Source organism: Lepeophtheirus salmonis, chromosome 4, assembly GCF_016086655.4.
Source record: "Lepeophtheirus salmonis chromosome 4, UVic_Lsal_1.4, whole genome shotgun sequence".
NCBI lineage: Eukaryota > Metazoa > Arthropoda > Copepoda > Siphonostomatoida > Caligidae > Lepeophtheirus > Lepeophtheirus salmonis.
This window is the reverse complement of record NC_052134.2, coordinates 39213267-39229408: the sequence shown is the minus strand read 5'-3', so window position 1 is coordinate 39229408 and position 16142 is coordinate 39213267. Positions and strand designations below refer to the sequence as shown.

The window sequence follows — 16142 nt, the reverse complement described above, 5'->3', positions numbered from 1 at the left end:
TGAAGAACAAATCGGGTACCTCATGATGATATTGATATAACTAATAAAAAGAGTGATGGCGTTGAATAATTGAAATTATATTATAATGTAAGAACTTCAGCTCAGATAAGCCGGTTAAGAACCTAATCATAGCAACATCAATATTTATTATTTTCTATAATGAAATTTCATCCTTTGTCATTCTTGAAAGAGGGTATATGGTCTTCACCGATACACTAAACTTTATTAAATATCCAATTAAATTAAACTAGAGATTCTAAGTAATAATAAATGTAATGTTTTTGTGATTTTTATCACAAAAAAAAATTTATATTTAAAAGAATATTCTTTTCTTTCCTATGAAAAAAATAGCTAGAAAAATAAAAATCAAGTTTTCTTCTTTCCTTCTATTTCTTTTGCATTAGTATTCCTTGTTATCAGCACACAGATGTTCTTGGATTAGTAAAAACGAATGGCCAGGTGCTTATTCAGTTCATAAAGCCAGTCTATTTATTTTTTTGTTATGCATGTATAGAGTAATATGCATATAACTCAGTTTATAAAAAATGGTCGCTTGTTCATTATTTTAATCTATAACAATCTTATTCAAAATCAACATAAATTAAGATTCGTTTTTCCTTTTCCTATCATAAAACAATATTTAACTATTACAAGAGTTCTATTTCTACTAATGTACACATTTTCCTCGGCTAAACTATTGTGGTATACATTAAATACATATTGTGTATGTTTTAATTCCATTAAATTTTCTTCTTTATATTTTCCATCAGCTCCCTAGGAATAATGAGATCGTTATGAACAAATTTATTCATATTTTCAAACGAGCTAATGCTGACTATGGCTCATTCATGTCTTTAATTTTATTATTATCATTATCAGTGGGATGCTATGTATGTTTAGTTATGTTTAATAATGAAAAACTTTGACAATTAAACCAAACTTTTGTTTTTAATGTTTATTATATAATTAGAATTATTTTTTTACACACAAATATTTATCATAAAATGACATAATAAGTTTTTTTTGTATATATTCCGAAGGGAGTGTTTTTGATTGTTGATATTGTCTCTGTTATCCATGGTTCTTAATGAACTGCTATTGTTTGTTTGAAGTCTTCTATTATTCGTATCTAGACTCCGGATGGATTTTTTTATTTGGATTGATTAAAAATTGTTTATTTTATTCAATCTAAAAAAAACCTTTTCACAAGAATTTCTTTTGTGGAATATTTTATGATTTTATGAAAAAAAAGAGAAAATTTTATACAAAATTTTAAGGAAATGTTAAGTACTATAATATTATTTCAATAGGGTGGCTATTGCCCCTTGTGCAATTTTCTATCTATCACATAACAATACTGTATTTTTTTTCTTTTAAAGCATAGGCTTTAGAAGTATTTAATAAAACCAAATTATACTTATTATATTTTATAGATGATATTGGGAATTCTCCATTGAAGTAATTTGACAATTTTTGAGCTCAAACACTTAATGTATGGAGTTGCAAATGCATAATCAATGGATCATTAAACAGAAAGAAATGTGAATTTATTCACATAGAACTTTCTTGGGTTTTCAAAAGTATTTCATCATCAAAAAAATAAGTCAGTTACTTTAAACACAAACAAATTTCTCTATTTCGAACCAAAAAATAAAAAAAAAATCTATTTAAAAAAAAAAATCAATGATTTTCAAAAGAATAAAACATTTTGTTTTTAGAAATGGACATATAATTCTGACCATGAATTAACTTAGTAAGTGTCAAAGTGGGTTACCACATCTATCGTGTGTATATATGTATAAGTGTACATATGTAACATATTAACTGAAAAGTCCGGGGCTTAACAAAGAAAGCACATTTTTCTTTCGTTATATTTTTGTTTTATTAAGTCATTTTATTTATTTTATGGATTGGAGTCTCCATAACACTTTTAAAGTCATTGCTTGTCTTGACAGGTATTTTTTCCCATCAAGAAGCAGTGTAAAATTAAGAAGCCAATTTTTCATCCAATCTTTTGAAAATAACAAAAGTATGGTAACACTAAACACAACAACTAACCAACTAAAGTATAGATTACCATGAAATTTTGACAGCTGTCTTTTGAAGGTTGGTAATATCTGAAAATGAGGTGAAATAAAAAATAACACCATCTATGTTAGAAGCCTGGGACATTTCAGCCCATGTGCTATTAATATATAAGATACCGGTAGAAGATTTGTTCTTGATGAGACTTTCTATAAACAAACAAGAGTTAATACAGTTATACACCTATGCATGTACATGCACAATTTTATGGAGTAAACGTCCTTATTAGGATTAATATATTACAACTGATTTCTAACTAAATGCACCTCATGTTTAAGTTGGGTAAACAGTTAAATATTAAGTTATACTTACCTAGAAATTATACCAAGGAGCTATTTAAAAATTGTTCTCATCTGATATATAGTAGATAATTTTCTAGAATCTAAATATCTAAAGATAACATTCATGGATTTTTTTTTGTCTTACTTAGACCCAAACTCTTATCTAGCAAATACCTCAGTAAATAAACCTTAAGATATGATTCTTGAAACATAGTTTTGATTTTTGAACCGACGGAATCACATCTATTACTAAGAAAATTTTATCCTCCGTTACTTTCCTTCAAATCTTAACTAGAATACTTCCCTGGAGGTCTTGCCATCCCAATATTAAATTTAATATTTTACTAATTTGAAACTTAATCTAACTTGATTAATTGTTAGATGTTACTCTAAGAATAAATGAATAGATTAAATACTTATTTCTAATTATATTTATTAATGTTAATTCATAATTAAAAATAGTAGTTGGAGATCTACAATTTAAGTTTTTAGGTTGTAGAGGAGAAATTATTTTATAATTAATAAATTATTATCGAACAAATAAAATTCTAACCAGAATAAGTCATCTCACACTCCCCTCTCATTTATCTTAACATGATCATTGCTGTTGTAAAAACGCTTAACAATTTTTTGACACTTCAATAATTATTTAGACTTCCTTGATTATTGAATTTGTCACTAACTCAAATACCTATAAAAAACCATTTTAAAAGTTTTGATACTACAAGTATATGCAAAATCAAAAATTTATATTTATGTTGTGTTGACTTGAACAGTCGCCATTGGAGCCAAGTTTATTTTGAAATACAAAAAACATGAGTCAACTTTATATCTTATTGAGTTGGCTTGGTTTTTACCACTAAACTTTGTGTAGGTGTTTTTAAGTGATTTTTCAATCAATCCCAATTTCCCCTATTACAGGAATTGTACTATATATTCTATCAATTTAATGGATTCCAAATAATAAACGTGGTAGGTATAATGAGATGCTTATAAAAGTTGCATCTCCACATAGTTTGCTCACTCATCAAAATATTCAATTTCTTTATATATGATGACTATTAGGGGGATTTTGTGTCTTTCTCTCCATTCATTTTATGCTCTGTCTCCCTCTAAAATTTAGATATTACTCACTAGACAAATTAAGATTTATTTTCTATATTAATTTGTTTTCTTCTTAACCTTTCTTTTCTAATTTATCGACTCGATTCTATCCTTAACAACTCAACTTAGTTTAATTGACTTAAGTCGACAAAACACCAATTTAAATTGTGTATGAAGTAATAGTTTTATACACACAACATATTATAACCATATTTATGTCTTTGAGGTGGAAAAAGACCCCAAGGATGTAACATTGCGTTAAAAAATACCTGTTAAAACAATTATTAATTAAAAAAAAAAGAATATACACATCAAATTCACATGATAAAACATATGATTATATTTTTCTTGACATTACCTTTAGGTTGTGGTGAGAGAATGTCCCAATTTTGCAATTTCATGTGAAGTCCAAAGTACTTGATATCAAGTTCAATTTGACTAAATTAATGTTTTACTGTTTTTATTATTCTTATATATTAGGAAATTTAATTTAACTCATGCAAATATATGTAAATAATTTTGACCATTAGACTATGCAACAATGCATGTTTTCCCACTGTCTGAAACGCATATATTTTATTGTTATTTAAACCGTAAAACACGAAAATGATCAACTGAACCTTCAACAGATATAGGAATGTTTATAGGAAAAATCTGTTTTGATCATTCCGAAAAATATTTCCACATACAAAAAACAAAAAACAGCATAGGTGATAAAAAAAGTTGTTAAAACATTGCAGTATTTGAAAGATTACTGATTTTGTACGTTATCTTGATTTAAATCCCTTTAAAATGCATCTTATCATAAAAAAAATCGACAAATATGAAAGATTTGGAACTTAATTTTCACATATTTTTAATAACTTTAATTGATAAAACTAATGAAAAATATTAAAAATAATCCATAAAAAGATTTACCATCAAAGATGAGGTCTATTTGGATTGATTTTTTCATTCTATTTTTAACTTTCTCTAAGTTCCTGAAACTAAAATAAAATATTTGGTGAATATTTTGTATAAAGCTAATTTATTAGTGTAAATAATACAGATTCAGGAACTATAATGATTTTTTCTTATCTTTATTATATTATCCCCTAACCCCCCCCCCTCCCCCCCCCCTAAAAAAACCAGAAAAATAACCCTTTTTCATTTTTTCTGGTGTGGTGTCGTCTAATGGGGCTAATGAATGAAATTAAAGTATGTTACTAAGTCCTCAATATATTATATATATAAATGAGTATTTCGTAATGAAAAAAACTGCCTTTAAAAAGTAATAAAGGAAAAACCGAATTTGCGTGTGCTCTTTCTTCTTTTTTATTCATTATTTAATTGGTTGTCGTGGTGTTAAATTATTTCTCTTATGTATGCATTATTGTTGATCTTTGGTTTAATTTAAGAAAATGCATTTTAAAATAGATATAGATTAAATTAAATATAATTATGATAGTTTCCCTGCTCGAATGTTATTTTAACTGTAGATGGTTCTCCTCTTTATAGAAGTACATGCACTAGTACCCAGCATTGCCTGGAGTAGTTATGTGCTATCTAAAATACATTTTTTTCTTCCATAATACAGAAGAAAATTTTTCAAGAAACCCTCAATGTTACTTTCCATTTTTCATGAGGATACTCACACGTAACTACTCAATACAATAAGGCTTATATCAATTCATATGGCTGGTTCCCTCCTCAAAAATGATAATAAGAGTTTGAAAACATAAAAATTATAATGTTGGAATGACTGATTATTACTTTTGTCTAAAGGAACACTCACTAATAGAAACAAACAAAATTGGTTTTTATATTCCAGGCGTTCATATTTTATTCAAATCTTAACATGTACCACATGAATTATGAATATATGTGTACATAAGAGACCAATAACTATGACAAAAGAATCAGTACTCTTGTTCAATACTCACGCCTGCAATATTTTATTAACACGACTACATTTTTTTAAAGATTAAAATATGTGTATGATTTGGATCGTAGAGCATTATATATACAGTACATCCGGCTACTTGTTTTCATATGTTCATACATTCAGATATTCATTCAGGCAGACATACATACTTTGTTTTATGGATATTGATTTCACTTTCTACCCCCAAAATAAACAGGCAGATAGTTTTAACAAGGGTCTTAATTCAAGAATATCATATGCCTCGCTCCCACATTCTCATCGTACACTTTCTTTTCATGTCAAGTTACTCAACTCTAATTATATGGTGTGACTCAAACTTTTTCTCAAGTCCTTCATTCTAGTAGTTTTTCACTATTTTCAATCTTTTACTACCTATGTTAAATTGATTGTTATTCCTTATCATTCTAATATGAAATCATAAAAAACTCGAAAAGTTCACTCAATTTCTTAGGAGAAGCCTACAAATGCAACAATACGCCCTTTATAAACCATAATATGTTGTTGGTTTTTAAAAATTACTCTGTAGAAGAGTAACTTAGAAATATAAATTAGAATCAATAGAATATAGTATCTTATGTTAAATTATTTATCTTTTGAAATCCCTTAAGAGATGAAAAATGCAACTATTAATTCGGGGAAATTTGCAAATTAAATAATGATTAAGTGAATATTTATAAATGAATAAATGGTTCTACTCTTCAAAAAATTAATTATATTACTATTTTTGTATTTGCATTTTGTAAAGAATCATTGATTATTTTAGGTCTTAGATCATCTCAATAAAACTATAATATACAGTTTTTTTTCACATTAACAATAATGAAGTATGTGAATATAAAAAAACAGTTGCTAACTTTGCATTGTTGAGTTTGAAATCATAACCCATTCTTCACAAATTTTTCAAAAGACTATTTAATCTCTGATTCACAGACATTTTGTAATTTACTATTTATACAAATAATAAATTAAAATAAAAATCTTATTATTTTCGACTTTTAAATCTTTCAAGTTAAGAGAATTATTGATTAATTTTTTGTCAAAAAATATAAGTTTGTACCTACCACAAAGAAAAAATATCTAAATAGTGTCTTGGAGTTGTTTATAAGTATATTTATAATGCTATTTTAAATTCAAAAACTTCCCAAAATTTTGAACAATTTTGGGACTACTTAAATAAGAGATTGCATACATACTTATTGATTGAAATAACATAAAAAAATTATTATTTTATCATCATTGTAACAACTTGTCCATTTTATCCCACAGTAATAAAGTATCAAATTACCGTTATTACTTTGCTATAAAAAACTTACATCCTAGAGACAAGGAAATAAATCAGTTGAGATGATAATAAATTGTTGTTTAGTGTATAGTCAGTTTGAAGAAAACAAAAACCTCTCGTTTTGTGTGTGACATAAAATGTTATGTACCAATTGCTATAAATACATTTTTACTTACGTATTGTCAATCATTATGTTGTAACTACAGCATTCAATGGGTCAACAGTCTTAAAATTCCTTAGATTATTCATGCAAATTTGAAAAATGTTGTTTTCACAGTATTTATTTTATAAAAAGAGTATGGTACAATTTAGTATCCTTATCAAATATATACTTTTTTCTGTTGTTCGAGTACAATAGTCGAATTTACATTTACATTTTACTACTTTCGTCTTTAAATACCTGCAAGTTGTATAAAGTTCAACCCGATATTAGCACCTTCAATCTTTATTACTGCGCAATATGAAAGTACTTTGTTTTATTATCATTTATTTCAATTACAGGTATTTAAAGACGAAACTAGTGATGGAACGATTTAAAAAAAAAAAAAATCCCGATTCTGATGCCATCTTATTAAAAAGTACATATGCTAATGCCAATTCTTTAATGTTTTAAATAATAGTTAAATATACAATTTTGTTGTAAATTTCTAAGAATGATGATAGATCAAATAAATGTAGACATTTATAATCAACATGGTTAATAATTTATTATTGATTGCATAGATTAAGATAAAATAAACTAATATAAATGTATTTCATTTCTGTCAAATTTTAATGGAAAATAAATATATATAAGTGAACAAAATTTAACTATTATATGCAATAAAACTATGATTCTTAATAGTATCTTCCATTTATATTTAACAAACTGAAACTAAAACAATCAACAACTTATAAATGATTGTTATAGCTTAATACCCTCCAGTATCAGTAGTCAGTTATTTCTTTTGGGAGAATAGATGAAATCCGCAACACTGAAGAGCCTTTCACTTCCCACTGAAGAAGGTGTTGCGTAGAGATGCTTTTTTACTAAGAATGTCAAAATGTGGGAAATTTGATTGATTCATTTTCTATCACTCTAGTAGATTATTTTCATTTTTGATCATTCTTGTTGCTTTGTATTTGTTCATCTTAAATTTTATTTTTGCATTGATTTTCTCATTTTCTTGAATTGAAGATTTTTTTTTTTGCATTACATTGGAAATTTGGTTTTCTTTTTCATCCTTTTGAGAATAATTTTATTTAATTACTGCAATGCATGAAGAAAAGATAAAAGTTACATTTTCCCCTATATTACTGTCATCATTTGCAGAGTGATTTGATGTTTCTGAATTGTCTGAAATATCCACTTGCAAGTAGCAGGATTTTTTTCTTGGATAAAATAATATTTTGGACCATCCACTGTCAAATAATTTCTTCACATTCTTTGTTATTATAAGTGTCATGAAGAAATGTATATTTATATAAGCAATCAAGGTATGTTGCAATAATTAGATTTTTATTATCGTAATAGGAATTATATTTAGTTTTAATTGGGGCTTTCAATACAAATAGCGTATGTAGATTCAAGCCCAACAAAGATAATATCTGAATTTATTTAAAAAATATTCTTTAAAGAAATGACAAATTTCTTTAGTATTTGGAATCATTATTGAAGCAGTTGCATTGCAAGCACTCAGTATATTTGTGCAGTCTATGAAACGCTTCAACACAACATCACTTTATTTTGCTGTATTTTACATGGGTTATTTCCTAAGCAATATGTATTAGCATTGTGACTGCAATAAGCTATGATTGCAATTTTCTGTTCTTGAATCCTCTCCAGAAGGTAATAATAGATATACCAACGAGTAGATACATCTTGTATGAACTTGTGTAAACGTAATGTGAACTACTTTTAATAGTCTCTATATTTTCCAAAAGCAGATGGTAAATGGTGAAAGTGACCGACCATTTGTTTATATGATAACAGTAAATATTTTTCACAATTCTGTTCAAAAACTGCAGCATTAATAACTAACGGTAATGTATGAATATAACAAGGTAAAGTACTCAAACATGTGCTACCATATTGACAGCATTGTATTTTACTTTGAGCTGAATTTTCTCACTAGGACTGTCAATTTCAGTCATCGTATTTTGCAAGCATTTACTGATGTTTGTTGCTGCATGATTTGATGGAAATAGAACAAATCGATATATAAAAGTTTTGTTCAAAGTTGTCATCAACCCAATCTCCTGTTAAACTTAAAAATGAGGTATTTGCAGTAATTACAATCAAATCATCACTTGTGAAGGACATGAATTTTGTTATCTTGATCTCTTATTGTACTATATTTTTTACTTTCTGATCTATATATGTTACGATGATGTATTTAATATATTTTCTTGAAGGCAAGCTATAATTCTGATAAATATTGTTTAAACGCCTATTAAGTCCTAGGTTTTTTATATATTTATATTAGTCTAGACTCATCACAAGAGTGGCAAACCAACCCAAAGGTGGAGGTAGGGGTATAATATGAAAGTTATTTGCAATTGATCCCGGTAACAATGCAAGACCAATCGACAAAATATGTACGACTTGCATATCTAAAGGTTCAATTTTTGGGCACTTCCTTGTCCATCAATGTTACAACTCTACTAGCGAGTCTAACGGGTAAGCCAGTACATTACAATAATCATACACGCTTAAAACCATTCTCCCACTTCATATGTGAGACAGTGTCAGGCCTTTGCAAAAATGTGCCTGGAAAAGTTTGCCGTGGGATAACTCACCGTGGCAAAAGTTGTCAAGGAAGAAGCTCATTGGGTGGAAAAAATCGACTTTCTTTATTCATTGTATATAATATTTACATTAAATAATACAGGCAAGTAATCCCACAGCAAACTCTACCAAGGAACTTTTTTCCAAAAATTAGCTTGTCTGACACCGTCTCGGAAATATTATTTATATTAAAGCTTTTTCAAAAGATAATTTGCCTAGGTCGAGTAATCCCACGCAAGTTTTCTAAAATCACACTTTGCTAGATTTTATGAAACAACTTGTACTACATTTACAAAACTAATTCTCCAATAAAAACAAACAAAAAACAATTACTAGACCGATCTCATCTGTTTAGAACGTTTGATTTCAGTTTGTTCAATTTGGCTTTTCTTAGTTTTTGAGCATTTTGCATCATTAGTTGTATTATTTCGATATTTTATAAAATTATAAGACTCAAGTCATAAATTTACAAGGTTACATTTTGTATCTTGACAAATATAGTTTACATCTTATTTTTCATACCTTAGAAAAGTAATAAATAGTTATTTACCAGAAATAAATAATAATACAAATGAATCGAAATTATACATTATTTTTCCAATGTCAATACCAATTCCAGAAAAAATACCTGATTCTCCAGTTCCCATTAATCGTCCGATCACTAGACGAAAGTATATTTTACCGAAAATATTATATAAATCTGTTATGATGCGTGGAACATTCCTAAGGATAGAGTTATAAAATATTATGTCTTTACTTGCTTATCAAATTCTTTTTAGTTCATAATCTGAACATTAGTTTTTATTTTCCAAAGCTAGCATAATTGTTCTTTACTTTTTGAGGAAACAATATCTAACTATTTGTAAAAAGTAGCCATGAGTGCATATCCTGTTCATTAACTACAAAAAGTGATACATGTGATTTGTTAAAGCTATTGTCAGATTCAAATTAAGAATTTAAGATCGAAAACGGAGAAATTCCTGTTTATATCTTTTCTAGATACGAACTAGAATTCGTGTTCATTTTAATCCTCGCTTGGTTTTTTTGCTAATCTAATAAAACGTCATGACACGTATACTGTTTTTCTCTAAAACATTCTTCAAATGTAATAGTTACCATGTCATTTTTTGTTTTTTTTTTTTTTTTAACACACGTTAGGCATATTTTATAAAACTAATTATATTTTTACAAATCCTTTTTATGTAGCTCTAATTTAAAAAGAACAAATATTTAGATATTGGCCATGAAATGAAACTACGGAATTGTCATTGTTGATTCATTTCATGATAAGATGTTTTTATATAAATAATTTAGAACTATTTTATTTCTTTTTTTCTTGTTATATTCTGTTTATGGGTCCCTAGTCAGTCTTTCCTTTTTTTTTACATTCAGCGAAATTTATCATTTTTATTTTGTGTTGATACAATTGAAAAGAAAGTATACGGTTTATTAAAGAATTGACGTCAATCGAATAAATAGTTTGGAGGTACTTAATTGGTGAAAATGATGGATAATCATCGTATTTAGTACATGGATGGTTGAGTCTGACTAAAAGTAATGTTTCATTAATCATAATGAAAGATAGTTATAAATATTTATTTATTTCCGGGAAAATATACATTAGACTAAATTGCTTCACGTACAATTTTTTGTGTTTGAAAATACTCCGTATGTCTATAAAGGAGTCTTTTTCATTTAAAAGTGCCTTTGGTTAAAAAAGAATGTATACTCCAATAATAAAAAAAAGTGTTACTTATCTACATGTTGCGGGAAGCATCATGGTTTTTTGTTCAATACAATTCAAGTTAAGTCAAATGAAAAGTATTCATAGAGTTATTCAGACAAATACAAGTTGGAAGATTTCGTATCCTGAAAACATTAAAAAAAAAAAAATTGGACGAATACTATTTTAGTAGTATTAATAGCTATAAAATCAAAGGAGATTGACTTTTGAAGAAATGAGAGAAAATGGTCCTTTTAAAGTATTAAAAGCACTCGGATTGATTAATTTCTTTTGAAAAAGTATGGAAATATATAAAAAGATTGGTTTCCAAATAGACTTCCTTTATTCAGATGAAAAAAAAACTTTCTAAACACAATGGCAGATTGAATTTCATAAATGGCACCTCAATCTGGAAGAAAATATAATTGACTTTTTGTTATTTTTTGATACCTGCTCCGAGGACATGGTTAGGCGGGGAGTTTAATTGGAGCGGTACATCTATCAAATGATAACGCTGGTGTCCTATGGGCAGCTCAGTGAGCACAGAAACCTCAATCCCCCTCCCTTCATCCTTCTATTTTTTTTTTTTGCCGATTTAACAATGACACTCAGATCAATGAAAGCTAGATTGCTTAATTAATCATCGAAAAATCAATGAAGAACCTTTTTCATTTAAATTATAAAATTAAAACTTGTTAATGATCCTTCCGTAGGGTCACTACGGAAACCTGCTTACGACTTTTACTTCCTCTAAACATTCAAGTTTGGGATTCTTCTCGAATAGCATATTTCTTTTAAGAAAGTGTTGGAAACATGCATGATATTAAAAAATAATACATTTTTGTTTGGAGAAATGGGCCCGATAAATCGTTTTTTATGTGATCGTTTTTCTTGCATTTTAATACTAGAAGGCGAGGTCAGAAATTAAAATTCCTCTGTGTTACTTTACGTTTTAATGTGCATATCAAGCAAACGTGGCACACTTTTCACTTATATATTCTCTTTTTTAGAATTAAAGAATAATTATAACAACTCTACAAAGATTGTCAGATTGCCTAAACATTTTTTTACAGCCGAGTAAATGATTAGAATTTACAAGAGTTCAATGTGTTGAATATAGTATATCTTCTATATTTATTAGTTTTTTACGTAAATTTTGTACAAATATGAGTAAGCACACGGATCAACCGTCAAAATTCATAAAAAATCAGAAAACTACATATTTTTGTAAAACATTGAATTCTATTATTGAAATAATGCTTTTTATTGCCTTGCACAGTACACATCATACTTATTTGCCCTTTATGGCTTAGAGTGAAAGCAAAGCCAAATTCTCTAACTCTTTTTTTATATTTCTATTAAAGAAACAATCAATAAAAAAGATATAATATGTCAGTTTATATATAATTTATAAGTAAATATATGGATATATATAAAGTATACACCGATAATATGAAACATAAAATATGTGGTCAATAAAAATAGAAATAAACTAAAGGATTAAGAATGTTTTATCTTGACACACGAAGGATGCGTAAATTGAATATGTCTATTTTTTTAACTTCCTTTATGTTATTTATTTCGGGTCCCTTGGATAATTGCCAATAGTAACAAAATATATATTATCTATCTAAATCTATAGATAATTGTCTAGATAAAGAGATCGCTTAATTTTTTATTATGTTCCATTAATTGAGTAACCTATTTAATGAATGTGTTATTAAATATATTTAGTTAAACAATAAATTTTAATACTTTTAACTTCTGCGTAAACTCATATACACTACTGGAGTTGTCAATGAATGACAAAAGACGGACGTGACTGTAATTATCACTTGAACAGTGTTTTTTTATCTTTAGTTTTTTTATAAATATAAATAAGCATTTTAGCTTAACATTAGACCTCCTAGCCAAGAAATTACACACTAAATAATCCCAAACATAATAATCAATCCATTGGTCTCCCTTGATGAAAGTGCTCATACCTTCAAACTATTGTTTTTAAACTATTCATATACTTAGTTGAATCTGACAATGGTATGGTCCTAGGAATCACCACCCATCCTTCGTATTTTCAAATAAAAAGCACCAAATCTTGCTACGACGACAAAACTATCGCACATAAGTTTCTTCTAAGAATTGGTTCTTCAAATACCAATTTATTGCCAATAAGAGCTTTAGTGCTCAAGAGAGCGACATGTATTGCCCGATTTTCAGAGGGTTTCGTCTTTGCATTCTTGGCAAGCCAAACAAAATAGTTGCCTTAAAGCTATTAATGTTTTCTCCACCACATTTAAAGAAATATATTTAAGTAAAAAGGAAACCAATGGGCATTTGACAAAAGAATGTACAGTATTATGAAAACAACTTCCTACAATCTTTAAAGGGATCGTAGTAAGCAATACAGTCTGTCAAGATTTGGAACTGAGCCGTTAAATTTTCTTGCTTTGAAAATTCCATGTACAAAATTCTCTAGTGTGTTAGCCCAAGACTCCAACAGTTTCAATTTCATTACAAAATTTTGACATATCTTGTTCAATAAATCAGTACAAGAATACGAAATCCTAATCTTTAAGTGCCAGGGCCAATATGTAAATAATGTCTTGCAGATTTTAAAAGGGAAACCGATATTTTTCGTAATTTAAAAGGGAGTTTGTGGTAGGATTAAGGTCGTGATCAGTAATTATATTACCATTTATTGCTTCCATTTCTAAGTCCCTAGAATTTTCTATACCCTCAAAATTTTATTTTTAAATTTGTTATCTTTAAGGATATGAATATTTGCTAATTTCCAGTGAGCGTAAAATCCATGATTGAGAGATGGTAATAAAAATATGGTACATTAGAGATACATTAGAGACAGAGATTATTAGTGAAATATTTTGGGCATGTAAAAAAAAACAAAAAACCGGAAAAACAGTATGGTAACCCTGACAATTTGAAGAATGTTTTGTAAGGGAACAGCTTATCTACAGTCAGCTGTGGCAAGGGAGGAAATAAACAAGGATATTATCAAGAATACTCCCTATGTCGATCTTCAATTCTAGTCGGAGTCTACGTAGTGATGAGATTATCCAGATCTGTCGTCGTCTCATTTCTACCACTCAAGTAAGGGTGATAATTTTGGTAAGAATAGAAAAGCGTGCGAGGAGAAAAGAAGAATTACTTATGGCATCATTGATTAAATAATATACATCTTCTTCTATCAATCATGAACGTTATCATTCCCGCCTTTATTATTCAATATTAATATAATATGAGATAGTGATAGTCGATAGAGAACTGAATAAAATCCCCAAAATGACGTCGCCTTCTGTCTGGATTTATGAAAATGGAGGCCCAGGAATTTGGAAAATACTTACCGGATGAGAAACAGATGGTTTGTCGGATTTGTCGATATAAATGTGCCTTTAGTCCCCGGTCTAGAATTACACGCCACTCATTATCCTCATCTCATAACAAGAGTATGGATATTCATCTATAAAATCAATTTAACGATGAATACATCAAGTCAGACTTTAACTCTGATCTCACAACGATGCTTATTGCATGTAATATAACCTTATCCATTGCTAATCATGTACGTTCAAAAAATTTATGGAGAAATACAAGGGTAAACATATCTTTTCCCGAGGAACCATCATTAAATTAATGGAGGATGTTGTTACTGATGTCATTTATAGAAATACATATAAAAATGTTGTGAGTCATCCACACCAAATGACGATCAAGTTATCAGTAAAAAGTATTTACGAATATCGAAATGGAACTCTGAATTTTGTACTATCTCACAGTAAGTATTCAATTTTTTTAAATCTAACCATAAAATATGATTCTATTTTAGCTAAACATATCAAGAATTATGATACACAACTCAGTAAAGGGCAAAAACAACTGCTTAAATGGTCACAACAACGGGGGTAGTAGCTTTGGATGGTTTGCAACAAGTTTGTCTGAGACTACTTACTTCGTTTTAAGACTTGGGTATGATAATTAGGTTTTCCAATATTACATAGTCATTAAATATTACTTTTTATCACTTAAGGCTTAGCTATGGTTGATGGGCTCCAAGAAATGGTGTTCAGAAAACTCATAAAAGGCAAAAACAACTGTTTAAATGGTCACAACAACGAGGGTAGTTACATTGGGTGTTGCATTATAATTAACAATTGTGTATATCCTTCATGATAATAGTATGTTGTTATATAAGCATACCTAAATAACGGGGGGAAATATTTTTGATGCTCTTAATAAGGAGTAATATCGCCGGACATTACTACATAATTAGCTTTTGCTCTAAATCTTTAAGATGAATTTATTTCTAACATTTTTTTATTAATATATTTATTGTCTAATTTTATGATTTTGACATTTACTTTATTATGAATAATTAGTTAGATCTCATCGGTAGAGATATATCTATCCTGTGCACAATTGTATATAGCAACTTCCACATGAAGAAGAGGGGTGATTATTTTTTTGATTAAACTCTACGTCTCGCTTGTGTATTGCAACCTAAAGTTATGACATATTTAACTGAATTCCGATGTTAGAACAAGAAAAAATTATCTGGATCAATCTATTATTTCAATATTCTTTATTTATAATTTATTATTATTAATAGTTATATGATTTTAATTGTTTAATTTTGTATATTTAACTTAAATGTTTAATGGTTTATTTTTTAGTATGTAGATTATATTTCATTAAAGCCTTCTTTTTTAAACTTTGAGCTTCAAATATATTTCAAATACTCTACTTTGTCGTTTCATTAGCTATTATTCTGAGAATAAGGTTCATAATGAATTACAATTTCATGGAGTGTGACGTTTTCAAATCTACTGTAACGGATAAAAACGTCGAAGTCAATTATACGTAGTATATCTTCATTAAACATTTTGCTAATAAATACATTCGTTATACCCTCAAAAATCATAATAAAGCAGGCAGATGATAATCACATCAGTATTTTAAAC

The 16142-nt window shown here is 28.0% G+C and overlaps 1 long non-coding RNA gene across 1 annotated transcript; it reads left to right on the top strand.

The window, feature by feature from the left end:
- Positions 1–14311: 14311 nt before the first annotated feature.
- LOC139905218 (uncharacterized) lies at positions 14312–15924 on the top strand. The gene is made up of 3 exons (XR_011779822.1): positions 14312–14959; positions 15011–15150; positions 15212–15924. It is a non-coding gene; the product is annotated as an uncharacterized lncRNA (long non-coding RNA).
- The last annotated feature ends 218 nt before the right edge of the window (positions 15925–16142 follow it).